This window comes from Myiozetetes cayanensis, unplaced genomic scaffold (genome assembly GCF_022539395.1).
Source record: "Myiozetetes cayanensis isolate MyiCay16 unplaced genomic scaffold, myiCay2020 scf2-11, whole genome shotgun sequence".
Classification (NCBI taxonomy): Eukaryota; Metazoa; Chordata; class Aves; order Passeriformes; family Tyrannidae; genus Myiozetetes; species Myiozetetes cayanensis.
In genome coordinates, this window is record NW_026087411.1 from 1,075,520 (window position 1) to 1,095,552 (window position 20,033).

Consider the following 20,033-nt stretch of genomic DNA (forward strand, 5'->3'; position numbering starts at 1 on the left):
AGCCAACGCGGCTCCCTCGCTGCACCCGGGACAAACAGGGGGGTTTGCCTGCAAAATCCAGCCAAAGCTGGTTGGGATTTTAAGAGATCTCTGCTGGACTTAGAGGAAAAGATGTGCTGGTTTCTGCAGAAACCAGGTGGATGTTCTGCTGAGCCCCTTGGCTGGAGCAGAACGGCTCCAAAGTAACGCCGGTGAAAATGCCAGCACTGTGACAATCCCACTGTCCTGCTTCAGGCCGTGCCACCCTTTGGGCTGGATTTCTGGCTAAACCTTTAGGGTTGGGATAGCTGAAGAGGTGCACAGAGAAGGAAGGGAGGGCTGTGACTGAAGGGCTGTCAGAAGAAGGATCAAACACAGGTCTGGGTGTGCCCTGGGAGAAGCAGCCCTCTGGGATCCCTCCCACTCCCGTTCTCAGAGTTCAAGGCGTGGAAAGGCAGACTCTCTTTTGGTTTTTGTCACAGTGACAGTTTTCTGAGGAGATACACAGTGAAACCGTGCTGAGACATGGCAGGCTGTCACCTGGGAGCACCTCTCTCCCTTTCAGCTCTTCTGGTTTCTAGATAATTCCATCTCCGTGCACACATGAGAGGGACTCTGTCCAAGAAACTGGCTGAGGCTCCCAAGTCCTGCTGGGACTGGGAATGAATGTTTGCAGCTCTTGGAGGGTTCTCCCCATGACAGTGCATTCAGAGCACACAAATGTTTTGCAGAACAAATAAAAATATTGCCTTAAAATCATTTTCATGCCACAAAAATCCTACTCCTTTTAAGTTCAGGCAAGGTGTTAACATCCTTGGCTGGCTGGAAACCTCACAAATACCTTTGACATCTCTTTTGGCTGTGCTTCCTGCTGGATCTGCCAAGCATTCTCTCCGTGTCAAGGGCTGGATTTATATGCTGGAAAGCACAGGATATTTTGAGGGCACGGAGTTAGCCAGGTTTGCACAAAATGTCCTGCTTATGTAAAAGCCACATTTGAAAATGCTATCGATGCCTGCTGGAAAGCCCTAAGCATGGAGGCAGGGAGGGAAGCAGGGAGGGAAGCAGATACAACCCCAGGGCTGGCTGGGCAGGAGTCTCCACCCTCCTGTGCTCTGACCACGACCCAGGAGGTTCATGGGCGCCATCGCAGCCCTCACGGTTTTAAATCCCCAAATTACATCCTCCTGGAGAGGAGGTGGATTTGAGTCCTGTGAGACTGCAGAAGAAAAGAAAGGCAGGTGAATTTCTGTGTTTGCCTTTCAGAGGTCTTGGATGCATTTTAAAGCATTTTCAAAAAAGAAAACAAACTTTATTTTTTCTTTGCTGGGTAGAACAGCACAGCCTGTCAAGAGATCTGAGCTCTAAAACATTCTTATTCTTCTGATTTATCCCTTGACTCCGGGAGCAGGGATTTCAGAAAAAAAGGTCAAATGTCTTAAAATCCCTGATGTAAATGTAAATATATGTGTAAGGAGGGAAGAAATGGAGACTTTTACTTATTTTTAAAATAATTTTTACATTAAAAAATAATTGTTTCTGAGGTCTGATGGCAAATAGCAAACAAACAGCCTTTTTGGCCCTGTTTCAGACACAGAGAAAATGGGAATGCCTGCAAAGCTGGAAGCTCGTGGTGGGCCCCAGAGGTTCTGAAGTGCAGGGGTTTCACCTGTTGTCACTGTGTGCACAAATCAAGTGTGTTGTGATTCCCTTGTTGTAGCTTAGTTAGGGGAGAGTGAGATATTTCCAAACAACAGCCCTGGAATGGGAACTGGGGTTATCCTTGGCTTCCCTGCACTGTAGCAAAGGGCTGATTGGAGCTCTGATGAACTTTAAAAAATACATTGAATTTGCCTTTACTGTGAGAAGCAGATAGGGATTATTACTAAGTACATTCCATAATGGAAAGTCTCCATTTTTAGGTGGGTGTGGATCCACCTGGAACATGTCTTTGTTTATTTGTAGGATTGTTTCCTGCTTTTCCTTATCACAGACTTCCAGCTGGGAGTTGAAGAGGCACCTATGACGTCGCCTGGACTGAGGGATGAGAAGAGACCTTTGTGTCCACGCTTGGAAGGAGCTGGAAAGCCATCCAGGGGTACGTGGACTTCTCCAGCTTCCTTCCTTCAGCTCTTAGTTCAGCTCCACTGAAACACAGGGGATAAGAGCAGCAACAACCCTGGACTGCTTCACAGGGATTTTTAGCCTGGTTTCACATGGAATTACACATCTGTGTCTTTGCTTCCCCAGTTTGGAGCTGCAGTCTCCTGGAAAGAGGAGTTCAGGGAGATCAGAGCTGGGTTTGCACATTTTCCCCTTTGCCCCTAGTGAATCTTTGGATCCTTTACCCAGTTCCTCCTGCCCAAGATCTCCAAGGGGTTCTTGCTAAGGATTTAGGGATAATAAATGCCATAGAATTCAGTGTTCTGCTTCATTTGCATTAACCTACCAGCAGTGTTGAAGGTAAGGTGACTGAGGCATCTGTGCATTGTTCTTTAAGACTAGAAGGAACCTCCATGATTATTTAGTATTTCCATGGCACAGGTCTTCAAAGCTCAGGGAGAAATGCCTTCATCTGGCTGCAAGTTCCTCCTGAAACCACAGGATCACCTTCAGAAATACTTTTTATTCTGGTATTTGCTAGAATTCATGACCTCTCGGTACATCCCAAAAGGAATGGTCCTGATTGTTAATCACTCACATGGGTGAAAAAACTCACACTTTATCTGTGGTGAATTCCTCTGCCATCACCTTCAGCGGGTGAATCTGGTGCTTTCCTGGTGGATTTGAGCCTGAAGTGTGTTCTGTCTTCAGCACATGCAGAACTGGCTTGACCTTTGCTTGGGAAATTGGAATTAATGCCTTGATTTGATAAACGACATGCTGGAGCTAAGCTAGTTTTATACTTCAGTCTGATCCTTTCCCTGTATTAAACTTCTTTCTGTGTCTCGAGAGTAGCCCTCAGAAGCAGGTGCAGCAATCACAGTAACAGCAGAAGAAATGCCATCCTTTTCTCCTGAAAACAAAGGGGGGCAGGAGAGGGAGTTGACCCAGATTCTTCCCTTGTCACAGTGTCAAAGTCAGTTATGAAGATTTCTGAACACATAAAAACATCACTTTTTCTACTTAAATCTATAAGGGAAAAGCAGTGATAAAATACATTTCTGTGATCTTTATGTCAGTTGGGCTTCTAGGGATACAACATTCCAGTCTCTCCTAAGGCAGAAATCAGCCTGGGTGTGATTCCCAGGGCTGATGGAGTGACCCTTCCCTTGCACAGCTGCAGCCCAGTCCTTGGCACCCTCCAAGCTGCTGTCCCTGGGTGCTCCCAGCTCCATGGGAACACTGCAGAGGGCAGTTTACCCCTGTGGATTCGTCTGGACCAGGGAATTCAGGAAGAACGGCCATTCTTTAAGCATGGATCTGATCTGGACCTTTTCCCCATGTCAGCCCCTCCAGGCTCTGCTGTTCCGAGGAGAGAACGCTCCGGGCTGGCTTCCTGGGTGTGGGTCAGTAAACAGCAGCCAGTGTGGAAGTGGGGAAAATGGGAGGAAAATGGGTGAGATGAGACCAGAACTCCATGGGAGAACAGACCAGGAGACTCCTGAGTGCCCAGAGAGCAATAAAGGAATTATTGCCATCACCACCCTTGGACAGCAAGGATGAGAGCTCCAAGCCATGAGCAGAATTAAACGTGGTTAAACAATGAGTCTGGGTCATCTCAGCTGTCCCAGAGTTAGAGGTACCACGGATTCTATTCCAGCTTCCCTGGGAACACACATCAAGTGTAGGGAGGTCAGTTGGTTCATGATCTGAGGGACCACGATAACAGAGCGTGTCTGGGCTTCTGATCCATCAGGGAGGAAGATTTTTTTTTAATACATTTTTTCCCCTAATGCTTCATTAACATGCCTTATTCTGGCTCTTGGGAATCACTCTAAAATGAAAGAAAAACTCACAGAAAACATTCTGCATTTTCATGCCATATTCCTTTGTAATTACATTTAACCCTTGTTCTCCTCTCCTGTTGTGCACTATAAACATAGAACTTGCATTCCAAGTGGAAAGTGCACCCTGAATTCTTCCACCTTAATTGGAAGGATGTGGATGACTTTCTCTGTTTTCACCGTGGAGCTGATCCAAAGCCCAAGGAAGGAAACTTCCAGCAGGCGTTGGCCTGTGTGTCACAGACACTTGAATGACTTTCTGCCCACGGTGGGAAAACAGAATTTTCCATTCTCTTATTTTCCTTTCTGAAAGGACATGCAGTATGTACTGGGGCATTTTTGAAATTATTTATACAACTGTATCCTGACAAGCTACAACTTCCTCCCGTGTAAACACAGCTCCTGTTTGTTTCTGGAGTGGGGAGCTGTGTTTAGAAGGTTGGGGAGGGACCACAGTGTGGGCTGTGCTTTTCCAGAAATCCCCCCTTTATTTTCTCTGCAAACTTTGGGACATTCTCCTGTGAGTTTCAGATCCTTGTAGCACAAAACATGGTTAATGTGACCCATGGCTTTGTTTTTGTTCAACATTGTACCCAATTCCTGCATCCTCGAGTCTCCCAAGGAAGATCCAAACGCTGTGACTTCAGTATGGATTTTGAATAACTGTAGACATTTATTTCCCAGTGAGCTCCAGGCACTCAAGAGGAAAGTTGCAATCACGAATCTTTACCAGTGCATTTCATCTTGAAATTCCAGCATCAGACTCTTTTTGTCCTGTGTTAAAGGCAATTTTCCCATTCTAGGCTAAAGACAATGAAAGCATTGAGGTTTAAAGGAACCTTGAATGTGAATGCAGGGGGAAAAATCAAATTCTGGTCTGTCAGGTGCTTGAAAATGTTCATCTCTTGGCTGAGAAAATCCCTGTGCTGTCCCTGTGTTTGTTCTATTTTCTACAGACATCACAAAGGCCCCAAAAGTACTGGGGGGTAGGGACAACCAGCCCCCTTTGACTGTACAGGGGCTCTTCCCATCAGCTATCCATCTTTTCACACTTCCCTGATAGACATTTTGGTGTTTTTTTTACTCCCAGATACCAGCCTTCTGTATGAAACTGGATTGCCAGCACGTTCAGAAACCCCTGGATGTTTCTTCATGACATCCCAACCTCAGTTTTGCCTCAGAGGATCCCGAGTGGGTTTGGAACTGCTGCTCCCTCAGGGCCAGAGCAGAGGTGGATTTCCAGGTGAGGAAGAATAGGTGTGCTGGGTGGGGAAAGATCAGCTTGTTTGGCTCTGTAAAAGTTACACTTTTCCTCATGAAAATAACCGTGGATAAAAAGTCATAACCTCTGAGGAGGAGGTCACTACTCAATTAACTGGAAATAAAGCTTCAGGAGACAGGATTCCTGGAGAGGAAGGATGTGAGGAGCATCACCTGCTGTGTAAGTTTTGCTCTGGTTTTTTCTGACTTTGTTTTTGCTCCTGGAGGGAGAGTGGATTAAACAATAGCCCTCTAACTTGTTCTAGGATTTGGGAATAACATCCACCCTGGAAGACAGGAATTAAACCACTGTGACCTCTGGCTAGTTATAATAAAGATAAAAGTCAAGAGTAAAAGCCCAGGAAACTATCCCACAATTAAGATTTAATTCTGCAGTTCAACATTCCCCCTCAGCCATCCACCGATTCTGCTTTGTGATGGAATATCTGACAGATGGCTGGGATCCTCTGGGCATGGATAAACTGTTATTATCAGAATATTAGCAGGCTTTTAAACCTTCCTCCTACCTTAGCTGGTGTTGCTAATGAGGCACCAATCTTCCCTCCAGGGTTTGGTACCTTTACAAGTGGGTTTTCAAGGAAGCAGGGGAAGTGTTGAAGTAAATGTTGTAGGTACAGCCTGGCAGGAGGAAGATTTCCCTTCATATCCTTTCTGCAAAAGCCTAAATAGTGCTCCTGGCTCTTTTCCCCTCCTGTAAACGAGATGTTTGGACCTGGAATTCAAGAATCGAGGAATAAACTTCAAAAAGCTTTTAAAATTACCACAGTAGTAGAGGGGAAAGGATGTTGTGCAGAGGAGTGGTGCTCCAGAGCAAGGAGCAGGAAGGTATGAAATAGCAGATCCACTGCTTTGGGTTTCATGCAAGGCACTATTTATAGGGTGATCAGTGAAACTGCTCCAGACTGCACTTATAAATAGATGAGCCCACGTTTCCCTCCTGTGCCAGAACTTTCCCAACTGCAGTTCCACGATCTCTTATTGTTTTGCTGAACATTGCTGGTGGTTTGTGGACTGGGCAGGGGTAGGGGCTGACAAAATTGTGTTCATCAATAGATTCCCCTTCCTGGCTGGCAGATGCTGCATGGGCAGCGTATCCAACCTCACTGTGGGAGTGGTGAGGGAGTGTGGGTTCTGTTGCCTGTGCACAGACGAGACTGATGACCCTTGAAAATGAGACTTGGGGTTTCTAAGACACTCCAGGACTTTTGCCTGCAGTTTGAAAGTCAGATTTTTATGAAAGGATGACTCGCTGTGTGGAGCTCTGAGGAAATCCTGCAGGCCGTGCCTTAAGCCCTTAAAATCTGCTCTGCTTGGCTGCTTTTGACTTCTTTTTTGTTTGTTTGTTTTTTCCTTTGGCCAGATCGTTTCTAACACAGAATTATGGCCCGGGGAGCTCTTTGCCCACCAGAGACTGAGAGAATCACACCCCAAGTCATCATTTGTGGGATTCAAGCTGGGAGTTCACCAGCAGTGAGAGCAGGTGGCTGCACCTGGCTGGGGTTCCACTGATGTCAGACACATCCCTGCACGTGGTCGGGCTGCCTGGAACTGAACAAGGGCTCACAGCCTCAGCAACTCAACCCCAGCGTTATTGGAGCAAGGTAGGCACCACAGAAAGCACTTAAAAATTCGGCTATGCTGATGGGTTCTTGGAGTATGTGCTGATACCTTAACCTGACCTTCACCCAGCTTCAGGTGCTGTAGGGAAAGTGGCCATAATGTCAGAGAAATGAATAGAATCTCAGAGCTGGGAATTTAACTCTTTTTCCCTGTAGTAGTTCATGGACTAGTGTGCATGACAACTTTGTTTTGTCACATCACAGACTGGCCAGGGTGTATTTTTCATAGAATCCCAGAATGGCTTGGGTTGGTGGGACCTTAAAGTTCATCCCATTCTACCCCCTACCAGGAGCAGGGACACCCTCCCTTGTCCCACGTTGCTCCAAGACCCTCCAACCTGGCCTTGGACACTCCCAAGGATGGGGCAGCCACAGCTGCTGTGGGCAACTTGTGCCAGGGCCTCCCCACCCTCATAGGGAAGGATTTCTCTCTAATATCTCATCCAGACCGACTCTCTGTCAGCCTGAAAGCTGTTAAATTTCTAATTAGATGCATTTCTAATCCACCTAGAGGAAATGGAGGAGTAAAACTATGGTGAAGCACAAGGCAAGAGAGTGTTTGGTAACAAGGGGAAAAGGTTTTTACAGAGAATTGTGCAGATTTCGTTGGGACAGATAAACACTGAGGCTTTTGGACACCTTCCCTCCCTGTTTCCCTTTGGTGCCCACGAGGAAACTTCGGTGCATCAACACCTTTAACCCGTGGGGTTGAGCCTCGAGCTGCTGCACCACCAAGGGGGCTTTAGAGGGGCAACAAACTTGACTGTGCATCCTCTGGGACTGGGTTTCTTTGTAGCCATACCCTGTGAGTGGATCCTTCCCTGTGGAGCCCACAGGACGTGAGAGCAGGTCCCGAGGCATTAATGTAATGCCTGGAACACAACGGGAGTGTCTGCAGGGATGTTGTGGTAGGCTGGCCCCAGCCCCTGCCAGCTCTCGCTGATGCTTCCTGTCCCTGCACAGGGCCTCCTGCCAGGGCTGCTCCGGCCTGGGGATGCTGGCAGGGCAGCAGGAAAGCCATCTTGCCTCCACGCTGTCAGCGTTTCCACTGCCGACTCCGGTGGCGTGGGAAGGAGGCAGCAGCTGGCCAAGGCCAAGCCTCTGCAAGGGCCCTGTGCTTGAGTCATTTTCCAGGGTTTGGGATGTGGGACACGTGGAGAAATAGGCCTGAAGCTCAGGGGAGCTGGTGGTGGAGAAAATGGTTGAGAATAAATGCTGTGGGCACAGAGCAGGAGAACAGAGACATAGGACTTCCTCAGCAAAAGGGTATGGCCATACCCTTTTGCTGAGGAAGTCCTGTGTCTCTGTTCTCTGTTTGCCGTGGCTGATGGGAAACAGAAGTATCCTGGTAAATGGATGGCAGGGAACGCTTTGCTACAAAGTGTTGCTGAAGGTATTGGTGTAACAGAGCTGGGTGTAACCCAGGTGAGGAGGAGAAACAGAGTTCTGTGAGGAAACGTTTGTGCCAGAGGAGCTTCCAGGCACCTTGTGCACGTAGTGAGGGAGCTGAGTTTTCCCCTCAGGCAGCTGATTGCCCCTCTTTGATTTTCCTCCCAAGAGCTTGGCCGAGTCTGCCACGAGGCAAAGCAGCAGTCTGGGTCTGTGCCTTTGAGCCGTGCTCTGTCTGCAGCCGGGAGTTGAGGGTGGAGGGCAGGTGTGTCTGGTGGGAGGAACGTACCTCAGTCACGCTGGGAACCTGTGGAACTGGAACTCTGAGAGCAGAGGGCTTTTCCAGTCTAGGGGTACAGCCAGGAAAGAGTTTATTGCAGTCTCTTGGTGTGTGTGTGTGTCTTCCATGTTCTTGGGAATTGCCAGCATCCCTGAACAGAGTTTTTTGAGTTTAAGTATTGCCTTGGTGATTGTGTCTCTTCGTATCTCATCTAGATGTGCTGCTTTTGTTTCTGCTTGGAAGTACCTTGTGCAAATTCAGATGTGGCCCTTGGGGACGTGGTTTACTTGTGGTGGGTTAATGGTTGGACTCAATGACCTCAGAGGACTTTTTTCCAACCTAAACCACTCTACCATTCTAATTTTGTTTCACTTTATTTTTAGGAGTGCATGAGGTTATTTCAACTAGGATTTATTTTTAAACTGTCTGTCTGAGTCTGGCAGGTGTTTACACACCTGTGCAGTGTTTTCCCCTTGGAGAAGGTGTCAATATGCACGTGGATATATTTCTGTGGGATGAACATCAGACAATATGATTGAGTGCAGTGGCTTGGTAGATTTTCAAAACTAAAAAAACCAGATTAAATCCATATTTTCCTGGGCAAAATGCGTGTAAGGGAAAAAAGCCTTGAGCTTCTGTAAGTAACTACAAAGTAACAGCAGAAGGGGAATGACTTCACCCAACTTTTTGTTTCCCCTTCCAGTTCATTTAACAACAGTTTCTATCATACCCATTCATCCCACCCCTTTCAGCTCGGTTAATTGAAAGGGAATGTGGCCATCAGTGGGAACAACCTGTCTGTCTAACTGGGATTACTCAGTGATATTGAGAATTGCTGGTAATTAACCTTGTAATTACTCCCAGATGAGTTGTCACCAGGCTGGATGTTTGGGCTTTGTGGCACTGTGAGTGGAAAGTTCGTGCTGAAAATACAGACCAATAGTTGCAGTAATTTTCGAAAATGAAACCATCATCCTTTCTGTCAAAGCTGGAGATGCTGCTTTTATCCAGCAGCAGCAAAATGTCTGTACCTGCCCCATTCTTCACCAAATGTGGGCTCTGTAAAAAGAAGAAAGTGACTGTTAACTGGGATAACTGGTTGGAGCCCACAATGCCCCGGATATTCTGGTTCTTGCTTCTCCAGGCGTTCATTCCTACCCAGTTATTTCCATGGGAATCAATGGCCCACCCTTGTTTGAGCTGTGGGGGTTAAGACAGACACAATCCTAAAATACGCTGCATGTTCTCGCTCACTCCCAGACATTGCAATCTCTTGTCCCTGCCAACTTGCTTGATGGATATTAATAGTGGAGTGAAGGGTGATTTTTTGGGATGTTTCCTAATATCCTAGCATTTGAATATAATTTTTAGATATATATTTATACACCTATTTTTACTGCATCCCAAGGACTGGATGTGAAGCAGCACAGGTGACAAACGTGGAAGTATACTCTTATTGAGGTTCTTGTAGGCTTCACGGTGACAACATTTCAAAGAACCTTTCTCAGTGCCAGAGGAGCTTTTCCCAAGTTTGAGGGGCTTAGTCCATTCACACTCCCACTGGAAATCGGGTGTCTGAGAAGCTGTGGGGAGGTGACTCTAGGGGAGTGGTCTTGGAAACCAGCGGAGAACAAAATATCCCAAAGAGCCAGGCTGATAATTCTGACAGGCTGGGAAGGAAGCAATATTCCAGAGATTACGCCAGGAAGTGGATATTATTGCTCTGGCAAAGCAGCTGAGTGTGGAGGGGCAGGAGCCAGAGAGGGAGTTTGAGAGGGGCACAGAGGAGAGTACCTGCAGACAGCAGTTAAAGAGTTAGGAGTGAGTGCGGGGATGAAGAGCACGGAAAAGGGAATGATAACTAAGGAGGTGAACTAATCCAGTGGTGGTTTGTTGATTCCTTAACAAAGGACATGGATACCCCTGGTCTGTAGCTGTACTGAAAGCAAGGGGTGAGGGACAGTGGAGAGGAGGGAATGAGTATGGACACAAGGAGGGTGAGGATACACATAGGTGGAGCAGAGGGACCAGGATTAGCACAGAAATGTCTGCGTCTGACCTTGGCTGTGGAAGAGGGCATGGGGGAAGGAGGAAAGGCAACCCTGGCTGTGGAAATAGCAGCTTTCTCTGGAAAGACAGGCAAAATCCAACCTAGGAAAGGAGGAAAAGGGAAAGTACCGCAGAAGGGCAGCTGGGGTCGAGTTTCGGGGGTTGCATTACACTGTCAAAGGGAGGCTGTTTATGTGGGAAGGTGGCAGGACTGGAGCGGGAGAGGATGACTGCAGTGGAGGAAGTCAAAGCCGGGATGGGGTTTCCACTAGGAATGACAGAGCAGCGGGAGGGAGAGCAGCACTAGAGGAAATGGATGCTGGGGGCGAGCCAACATTGTCTTTGCGACGGGAGCGGGTGTCAGAGGAGGAGGGGCGAGAAGGCTGGAGAGACCCAATAACCAAATAAATGTACGGGAGAAGGGAAGGCGAGCCGGGAGCGGCTGGGTAACACCCGCGGGAGGCTGTGGGAGCGCGGGCCGGCGGAGGGGCAAGACCTGGCGTGAGCGCAGGGCAGGCCCCGCAGCAGCAGCACAGGTGAGGGTGCCCGGGGGATGCGGGGAGATGAGGGGGGCCGTGCCGAGCCCCCCGCACCTCAGGGTCCGCAGAGCAGGGATGCGGGGCCGCGCCGAGCCCTCCGCAGGGCAGCGATGCGGGGCGAGGGACGATGCGGGGCCGCGCCGAGCCCTCCGCAGGGCAGCGATGCGGGGCGGGGGATGATGCGGGACCGTGCCGAGCCCTCCGCAGGGCAGGGATGCGGGGCGGGGGCTGCCGCGCTGTCCCCGCCCCTCGCTCGCCCCTCGCTCCGCGCCGGGCGGAGCACACGCAGCGCAGCGCCGGGGGCTGCGGGCACCGCCGGCACCGCCCGCCCTCCGCACCGAGCGAGAGCCGCGCAGCACGGAGGTAGGGCCGGCGGGGAGCCGCGCATCGGGAGCCGGGGGGAGCTCCGCGCTGCCGGGCGCGGAGCGGGGAGCGCGCAGCGGGCCCGGCGCTGTCAGACGCGCGGCGGCCCCGCCCTGCCCGGCCCTGCCCTGCCCTGCGGGCCCGGCCCGTCCCCGGGGCCGCGGCCGCCGCCCTGCCCTGCCCCGCCGCCCGCCCGGCTCGCTCCCTCCCCCGGCCGGAGCCGCCCGCGGTGCCGCCCCCGCGCAGCCGCACGCCCCGCGCGGTGCGGTGCGGACGGCGCGGTCCTGCTGCTCTGCTCTGCTCTGCGCTGCGCTGCTGCCCCGGAACGCACGTAATGCCCGATTGCCTCGGCACCCTGGGCGGGGGGCGGCGCGGGGGGCGCTGACAGCGCGGCCCGCCGCGGGGCTTTGTGTGCGGGAGCGCTGCGGGCGGGGGCGCGGGGCTGGGCGCGGGGCTGCGGTCCGAGCGCTCCCGCAGCGAGCGGCGCGGTGCGAGGGGCGGTTCGGCCGGTCGGGGCTGGCTCCGCTCTTAGGTGGGTACAGGCCTGATTTAACAAAAAAAATATGGCAGACTTGTGCTAGAGACACAGACTGCAGCAGCGCCGAACGCCGCGCTCAGGGCACCGCGGCGGCAGGGTTAGGCAAGGGCTGATGTTTTTCCTCTCGGAGCGGTATTACTAAAGCAGAGCGAGCGCTGAATTTGTGATGTCGGTGTCTTAATCGTGAGTAAAATTGTTTAAAGGTGAGTAGTGATCTGTATTTCTGTATTGTGCTCAGCGTTGTCTGTAGGTATAAACGCTAAGTGTTCAAAACCAGGAGCAGGATTGCGGGGAGAGGGAATAAACTGTCAAGATCCGGAGCGTTCGGCACATCCTTCGACCTCTATTGACAGGATACGAGCATTATGAAACCTGCTCATTGAGCAGTTCGCGAGAAAGACTGGAATTCCCGCAGCCCGGCGGCCGCTGACTGGCATCTTGGGGAACAATGCTCCCCGGAGCCGGGGCTGGGGAGGCAGGGCAGGCGGGGGAATCTGCTCCGAGGGATATCAGCCGTGTGAAAATGTCAGGGGGGGCTGTGACTCCTCAGGCCATTGCAGGAGGGAGGACTTGCATATGCTGAGCAGGCTCTGGAGAGAGAGAGAGGCAGGAGATGAAATTGCGATGGGATAAAGGGCTGGGAAGGTGGGTGATGGCAGTGAGATGTGATTTCTACAGAATTGGTATTATCCTTCAGAATTCTGGTTTTTCTCTCTGTTTCTCGGTAACGCAGAAATGGCTGTAGTGATGCCTCCATGACTTAGCAGTGGTTGTGGGGCTGTGGGGAGGGACTAGGGGCTGGCTCTTGTGTCACAACCAGTGCTGGATAGGCAAAAAAAAAAAAAAGAAAGAAAAAAAAGGGAATATCTCGTTCCTTGATGCAGTAGCAGAACGGTGGAATTACCGAGGGGCTCAGGGTCTGGAACAGCACCCGGCTGGGTTTGTCTGTAATGCAGGTTAAGTGCAGCAAACGGCACTCACTAAAGCAGGATGCAGCATTTGGGGATAAAACAGCAGCTTGCAGCAGTTGTGTGGCAAAAAGCATCAGAGATGCTGTTTCATCTCTGAGGTGGCACCGATCCTGCAGCTTCGGGGTTGCTGTGTGTTACTGAGCCCTGCCTGCAGCCAGCAGCGAGCAGAGAGGGGCAGACCCCTCACGGTCTGTGGGAACCCAGGGCTCTGCCCCTGTGCAGCACAAACCAGTCTCATGGAAGATGTCTCCTTCTCCTTCATCCCTCGGCAAATGGAATCAGCCGAACCCCCTGTGTTGGATGGGCCTGGAATGCTCGTGTGCATTACGTCACCTGACTAAGGATTTATTTTTCATGTGGGTCAGTTACGGCGTTTCACATCTGTAGTTGGATTGCCCGTAAAATTATTGTATTTCATGAGCAAGGGGTGCCTGGAGATCTTCTGTGGAGCACGGAGGGGAAGCTCTGTTCGTGCAGATGTTTAAGGCTCGGGCTGCAAAAGTTATTCAGCCCCTTAATCTCTACAGGCACCTAAATTCCTTAGTCATCTGATCTGGGCACAAGTGCACTACCAGGACAACGGTTTGTCATTGCCCATTAGCCATGAGTCAGCTCCTAAATCCTGCCCGGGCCGGTGGCTGTGGCCACAGGCCTCCTGCTCCCCGTTTCCTGGGCCCAGGAAAACCTCTGGAAGTGGTGGAGCCCCAAGGGCTGGATGGACAGCCAGGGCTCGGAGCCACCAGCACCCCTGGGATCCTGGGGGGTTGTGTAGGAGAGCAGAGCCTGGAAAGTCCCAGTGAGACCAGGCCTGTGCTGGTGGTAGGAGCTGTGTGGAGCCATAAGGGATTTTCTGGCACACCAGCTCACGCCATGGGCTGCTCCTGTTCCCGGCTGATGGAGCTGCCAGCACGTTGGACCCTTCCCTCTGGAAGCTCATGGCAGCTTTCCCAAGTTAAACCAGCAGGAATCTGGCCTAGAGATATTAAATGTGAAAACCTAGTTGCCTCCTCTTGCTTTCTAGTGTATTTGCACCTTGGAAATCACCTCGTGTTTGGCTGTTCTCACCAAATACCACTTGTCTGGTGGAGCAAGTGTTGGAGTCACATGGCACCCAGGGGGGTGTGATCCCTGCTCTGCAGAGCCTGTGGCAGAGCCTGCTTTTCCCCAGTGCTGGTTTTTTTTTCCCCCCACATCTGGTTTTCATTTGTCAGACTTTTATTATTGCTCTTAAAATGATCTGTTGTGAATTTGTTTTTCTAATGAACACGAATGCAACGTTGCAGCAGTTACAGCTGGACCTCTCCAGGCTTTGCCTTCCTTTAATGAAAAAAGGGTTTCAGAGAGATTACATGGTAAAAAACAAAAAGAGAAAGACATAATAAAAATTCTTTTTATGCCCAGTAGACCCTAACTTATTCAACAGCTCGATCAGAGTGATGCAGATCAATTCCACATAGACTTAAGCAGACAGGGTTTTTTCTATTTTGTCCAACTTTATTTCATTTTCATGTATTGTTAATCCCAGACATATTTTTTTGCTGGCCATTCCTCATTAGGAAAGCCCAGTTTTGCATGGAAAAAGCTTTGATGTGTATTGTTAGGTGATGGTTGAGTTCCTAACAGATTTTATGGCAGGGGGGGTTGTGTCTGGAAGTGTTATTAGTGCTTGCAGTGAAATGTATGTGATTAGCAAAAGATATGCACCAGGGATTGTGAACATCTTCCTATGGCCAAGGGCAGATTAAGGTTGAGGATTATATTGAGCTATTGTTTTTCAGCACCATTAACATTTTTCTCGGCCTCTTCTCTGCGAGGGTTTCTCTCGTCGAATGGTGAACCTTTCAGGATGTTCTTACTTTGTCACGTCTCTTCACTTTCCTGATGCTGTCTTAATGTGTTGATTATATCTAATATATAAATATATATATTCTCTTGCTTTATTGCACAAACTCGTATTTATTTCCAGGCTGTCATGTGTTTTATCACAGCAGAAATCCCTTTGGTGTGTCACCAGAGAAACAAATGACACCATCGTGCTGTCACTTTTATTTCACCGTGTGCTGAGTACTGGAACTTTACAAAGAACTGTGAGTTGGTTTGATTTGTTCAGCAGCCCTTCACGTCCAGAGGGCAGTGGGAGCTCGACAAAAGAGCCCCTCCTGGAGGCAGCAGGTGCTGCCCCACACCTGTCAGGCACTGGGAATAGCCTGGCTGGTCATGCCCTTGGAACAGGAGAGGTGTGCCATTAACACCCTGTCCTGGGAGCTAAAAATACTCTGCCATGGAACTGCTCACAGGTAGATCTTCCACATTTAGCAGTTTCGCTGTTTGCTGGGATTCCAGACAGGGGCTGTTCCCTTTTGGGAGAAGTAACCAGCCCTGAAGTGACACCTGCTGAGCAGTTTGCCAGTGATGTGTGAAACACACTCAGGAGTGACGTTCCTAGATTTGGTCTCCTGGTTTTTGTTCACACGTAGAGCGGTGCAAAAAGGGAAACCATCTCTCCTCTGTGCAGGAAACATGGATGCTGTTGTGGGTCAGAGAAGCTGTGGCCTTGCCCTGGAAAAGAATGAGAAGCAACGTTTTTGTATTTTATTTTTGAGACAGGAATAGAGACTGACTGAAAGCTCAGTTTGACTGGTGTGGCCACTGGGTTTGGTTTTGCTGATCGTGGTTCAATTCAGCTGTGATGATCCCTGAAATGGGCATTTGCTACTCTGCATGTGGTATGTGGGGTCTGGAGGATACAGAGTTGCAGACATGGAAAGATTTCTGGGGTGGAAGCTGTAACCAGAGACAGGAGATGCAGAGCTGGAGCAGAGCAGCTCAAGGAGGGACTGGCACCCGGGTTAGTGGGTTTGGAGGAGCCAACTCGATGAAGTGAGTGAAGTCTCCCTGTAGGAAGTGCTGGAGTGGCTGTTGAGCTCCTTCCTGCCCTCGGTCTGGAGGCACTCGCAGACCTTTCCCTCTGGCTCTTGTTCTTTCACTTTGCCTCCAGGTTTGGTGAAACAGCAGCCCATGAAGGTAATACCTGTGCTAAAATCCCGGGGGCAGGGCTGCAGTGGGGTGCCTGTGCTGGTCAGGAAGGATCACACCCCACCCCAAAATGTGAGGAGTTCTATTTTCCCTTTGCTCCCCTCCTTGGAGCCGTTATTCCCAGAGCTGGGTGGGAGGTGCTCCGAGGTGACGCAGAGGTTCCTCTCCAAGCCTGGCCTGGCTTTGAGGTTACACTGGTTACCCAATTTATCCCAAGCCAGACCTACAGGCACCTTTGGGAAGGCTTTAATTTTCCCTGGGGCATTCAGCCCCTGTAGTGTCCCAAGAACGTGGTCAAGGTCTTCCACAAGACATTGTGTGTCCAGATCTGCATCTTTTGGTTCTGTAAGTTCCTGCCTTTTGTTCTGGATTAATCCTATTGCTCTGTGGGTTGATTTATTACAGAATGACATGGAGGGTCTGCTTTTGACTGCTACATGATAAAAGGGAGCCTTGTGTTTGGAAGGGCAAGGAAGCTGGGGATGGATCTTGTTTCTCAGGGCGTGGGCAGGTCAGAGCCTGGGTACACTGGGGCTGATCTGTGGGTAACACAGAGCACACTCTGCTTTCATGCACCAAATGCTTATTTTTTCCACTCATAAAATCAATTTTGCTCAGTGTCTGAACACCACAAACGCTCCAGCTAATTATAGCAAGTAGCTCCTCTGGTTTTCTGGCTTAGAAGGGAAAAGGTGCTGCCTGCTGTCTGTAAACTACTTTCAGATAGATAAATTTATTTGGGCACCCACAGGTTCTGGTTTGGGCATTCCAAGCACTGGGTTTTTTCTGCAGCTAAAGTAATGATGAGATTTTCTTCCCAAGGGCTTTCACTGCCTTTTCTCCCAGCAAACAGATATTTAGTGGGAATGTTTTGGGGTGATCTGTAGCAGTCCCTGCAGGGGGGTGCCAGTGGCACACACATTTATGGCAGCACTGGAATGCAGCATGGAGCTGATCACTGGACCCTGTGCTTGGAGAGAGCAAGTTTTACCCCTCACCAGCAAATTCCTGGCTCTGTGCTTTGGGAAGGGGGCTTTGGGCCTAAATCTGCCTGGTGCAAGGCAGTGGGTGCTGGTTCTAGGGAGGATCATCCCATAGAACCCCCGTTGTTGGAGCCTGGATCACGCGGGGGCTAGTGAGGGGAGGCAGGAGAGTTCTCCATGAGTTACCAGGAATTCCTTGTCCTGGGGGATCCACATGTGGCAAAGAAAACATGGTTAGTTTAACACTTGCTTGATTTTTTGTAACTTAAAATATTGTGACCTTTTTCTGATCATAATGCTATGAGTAATTCCCTACAATTCATGATAGTAAGAATCGAGCGGATTAATTGCTACCTTTTTATTTTCAACCTTTTTTTGCAGTAACATATTCTTACAGTAATTTAAAATGCTTTTAGGAGGCCAGATCCTAAGCCTGGAAGGAATCTGGTTGGCTTTGGTGGAGCTATGCTGGTTATCACCAGCTGAAAAATCTGCCTTGCAGTCCCTAAGTTTTGATAAAACAAACACTGGAGCCCGTTGTGTTTTATTCTGTTGGTGTTTTTGGCATCGCAGAAGCTTTTCCTGATTGTTTTCCTCGTTTGAAGGCTGATTGTACTGAGTGACCTCTTGCTACTGAAGGGTGGGTCAGTTTATGTGGGAAAGTGTTAGTCAGTGTGTCTGGGAGATAAGTGGGACTGCATCCCAGCGAGCCGTGTGCGTTAAATCCTGGAATGTGCTGGGGCCGTGCCAGGAGATTGGGAGCAGGACTATGCGACAAGCGCGAATGCAGTCACACTCTCCCAAAATAGCCCTGTGGATAACAGGAGATCTGCAAAGTTATCACTTACCTCATTTTCGCACAAATTCCTTCCTAAAAATGGATTATTGACTGGGGGCTCGGTGTTGGTTTGTTTTCTTGGTCACGTATTCCACTCGCGTTTTGAGAACGTTCCGGGCGCTCCCAAGGCTTTGGCCGAGGGTGGGATGGGGCTGCAGGGAGGGAGGGAGAAGCTGTGGTAAAACCACACAGCCCCACAGTCCCAGCACAGGAAGAGCCATTTTACATCGTCATCACCTGAATGAGAAGCGAGGTGGGTTTCATCTCAGTGTAGGTCAGTAGGAGCCTCTTCAAATTCACCCTGAGCTGCCTGGAAGCACCGAGGCAGAGATGAATCAGTTGAGCGGCCTCAGACGTGCCTGGGCTGGCTGCGGGTGACAGGATTTTGGCACCAGCCCCCGGATCCAAGCAGCCAGTGTTTGGATATTCAAATGAGCAGTGGTTTACCACTGCAGACCGTACATGGGTTTGTTTGAGGGTAAAAATAAGCCAATTTGATGTTCGGCCCCGTGTCAGATGTGTCAGGGGAGGAATGTGATTGCACAGCTTTACTCCTTGGCATAAGCCCTTTAAACTTGAAAGCTGGGACGCCTCAATTACTTTCTTACAGAAAGAGGATGAGTTGGCTTCTAAATGGGCTGGTGTGAGCGAAGTGTGGGGGCGGCCAGGGAGCCAGGTTGGCATCCCCTGAGTCAGCAGGTGCTTGTGCTGAGCCCCGGTGTGACTCCGCTTAGGGAAGTGGGGGTGGAAGTAACCATTCCCTGGATGTTTGCACTGCTGCAGGGACCTGCACAAGGAGCTCGGCAAAGGGGAAAATAAAAGTGGGAGCGTTAGGGAATCGTGAGATTGAGAACAGAAAGTCGCGACCTTTCAGTGCCCGCAGATTTGCGCACCCTGGAAGAGGCAGATGGATTTGTTTCATCTGTGGAAAAACACCCTTCGGCTCCTGGGCTGGGGTCAGCTCTGCAGCACCACGAGGTGTGACTCTCCTGAGGAGCCTGCGCCAGAAGTGACATCCCAGCCCCAGGAATTAGGTGCGCACGGTGCCTGGGAAGAGCGGTGTCCCATCCCCTGCGCCGCCCTCCCTGGCAGGAGGCTTAGCCAGGCTCTGTGTTCTCCTGGTCTCCAATCCCTCAGGAAAGGAAGGCTGTGGCAGGGCTCAGGGCTCTGAGTGGTGGCTCCCTGGCTGTGCCCCCCGGGGGGATTCCCTGACCCCGGGTGCCCCTCTAATCCAGCTTTGCAGCTTTCCAGCGCCCGGGTGTGCAAAGGAGCTTTAGTGCCGCTCGGGAGCTGCTCCGGGCACCGAGGCTGCACCAAACTCAGGTAAAAGGTAAAGAGAGGCGAAGGGAAAAGGTGCAATCCGATGGAGTTCCACTGAGCTTTGTCTGCCCCGGCCTTGCACACTTCCAGATCTTGTATTGGGAGGCATCAAATTGTCCAGAAACGGCGGTTTACGTAAGAGATGTGAATAATGGCTAATAATAAGTTAGACTGCCCTGAAGAGCTGAGAGAGGGGGGAAGCAGGTTATTTTTAGAGGTCTATTCTCATTGTATGCTAGACAAACAAGAATTAGATGGCTTTGAGTTAAACATATACCACAAAGAAGTATTTTTCCCAGAAGAGTATTGAAGTCACCGTGGTGCTGTGATGATCTGTTCTATCTGCCAGATTAGGAGTTAAACTCACAACTGCTTCTTCACTGTCTAGTAAGAAAGAAAGGTCCTTTTATGCTCATTCTCACTGCAGTAGTGTGAGTCTTCTTGCTCTGTGATGCTTGAGAGTGAAGGATCTGAACCCCTGGCTGTTGCACGGCTAGATCCCAGCATGGCAAGTTGTGCCATTTACACCATCACACTGTGGGGAGTGAGGATTTAAATCATCTTCAGACAGAAATATTCACAAGACCATATCTGAGGTAATTTTGTATCACTCAGTTACATTTCTGAACCCTGCTAGGAGTGTAAAGATTGTAGAAAACACGACAGGAGGCCGAACCAGGAGTGCGGGTGGCGATCCCTGCCTGCGGGCAGGTGTGGGTGACAGGGAGCACACAGCTCTGATCTAGCTGTGTTTTTAGTCTGAGTAATCCTAATCAGGTAGTAAATCCCGAGTGAGATTATGGTGCTGGAGCGTGTGGGACAAAGATCAGCCGTAGGGGCAGAGCTCCCCAGGGGCCTGGAGGTGCCTGGTGGGACATTTCCCGAGGGGCTGAGGTGAGCC

At 50.2% G+C, this 20,033-nt stretch overlaps 1 protein-coding gene across 4 annotated transcripts in view; it reads left to right on the top strand.

The window, feature by feature from the left end:
• Positions 1-10,947: 10,947 nt before the first annotated feature.
• SPTBN1 (spectrin beta, non-erythrocytic 1) overlaps positions 10,948-20,033 on the top strand; it is a 111,601-nt gene continuing 102,515 nt past the window's right edge. The window contains exon 1 of one of the 4 annotated variants that reach the window (XM_050316968.1): positions 10,948-11,080. The gene's annotated coding sequence lies outside the window, so the exon portion shown is untranslated. Of the gene's footprint in view, positions 11,081-11,342; positions 11,447-11,659; positions 11,778-12,163; positions 12,188-20,033 lie in introns of those variants that run through there. The other 3 variants (XM_050316969.1, XM_050316971.1, XM_050316970.1) reach the window with 3 other exon arrangements.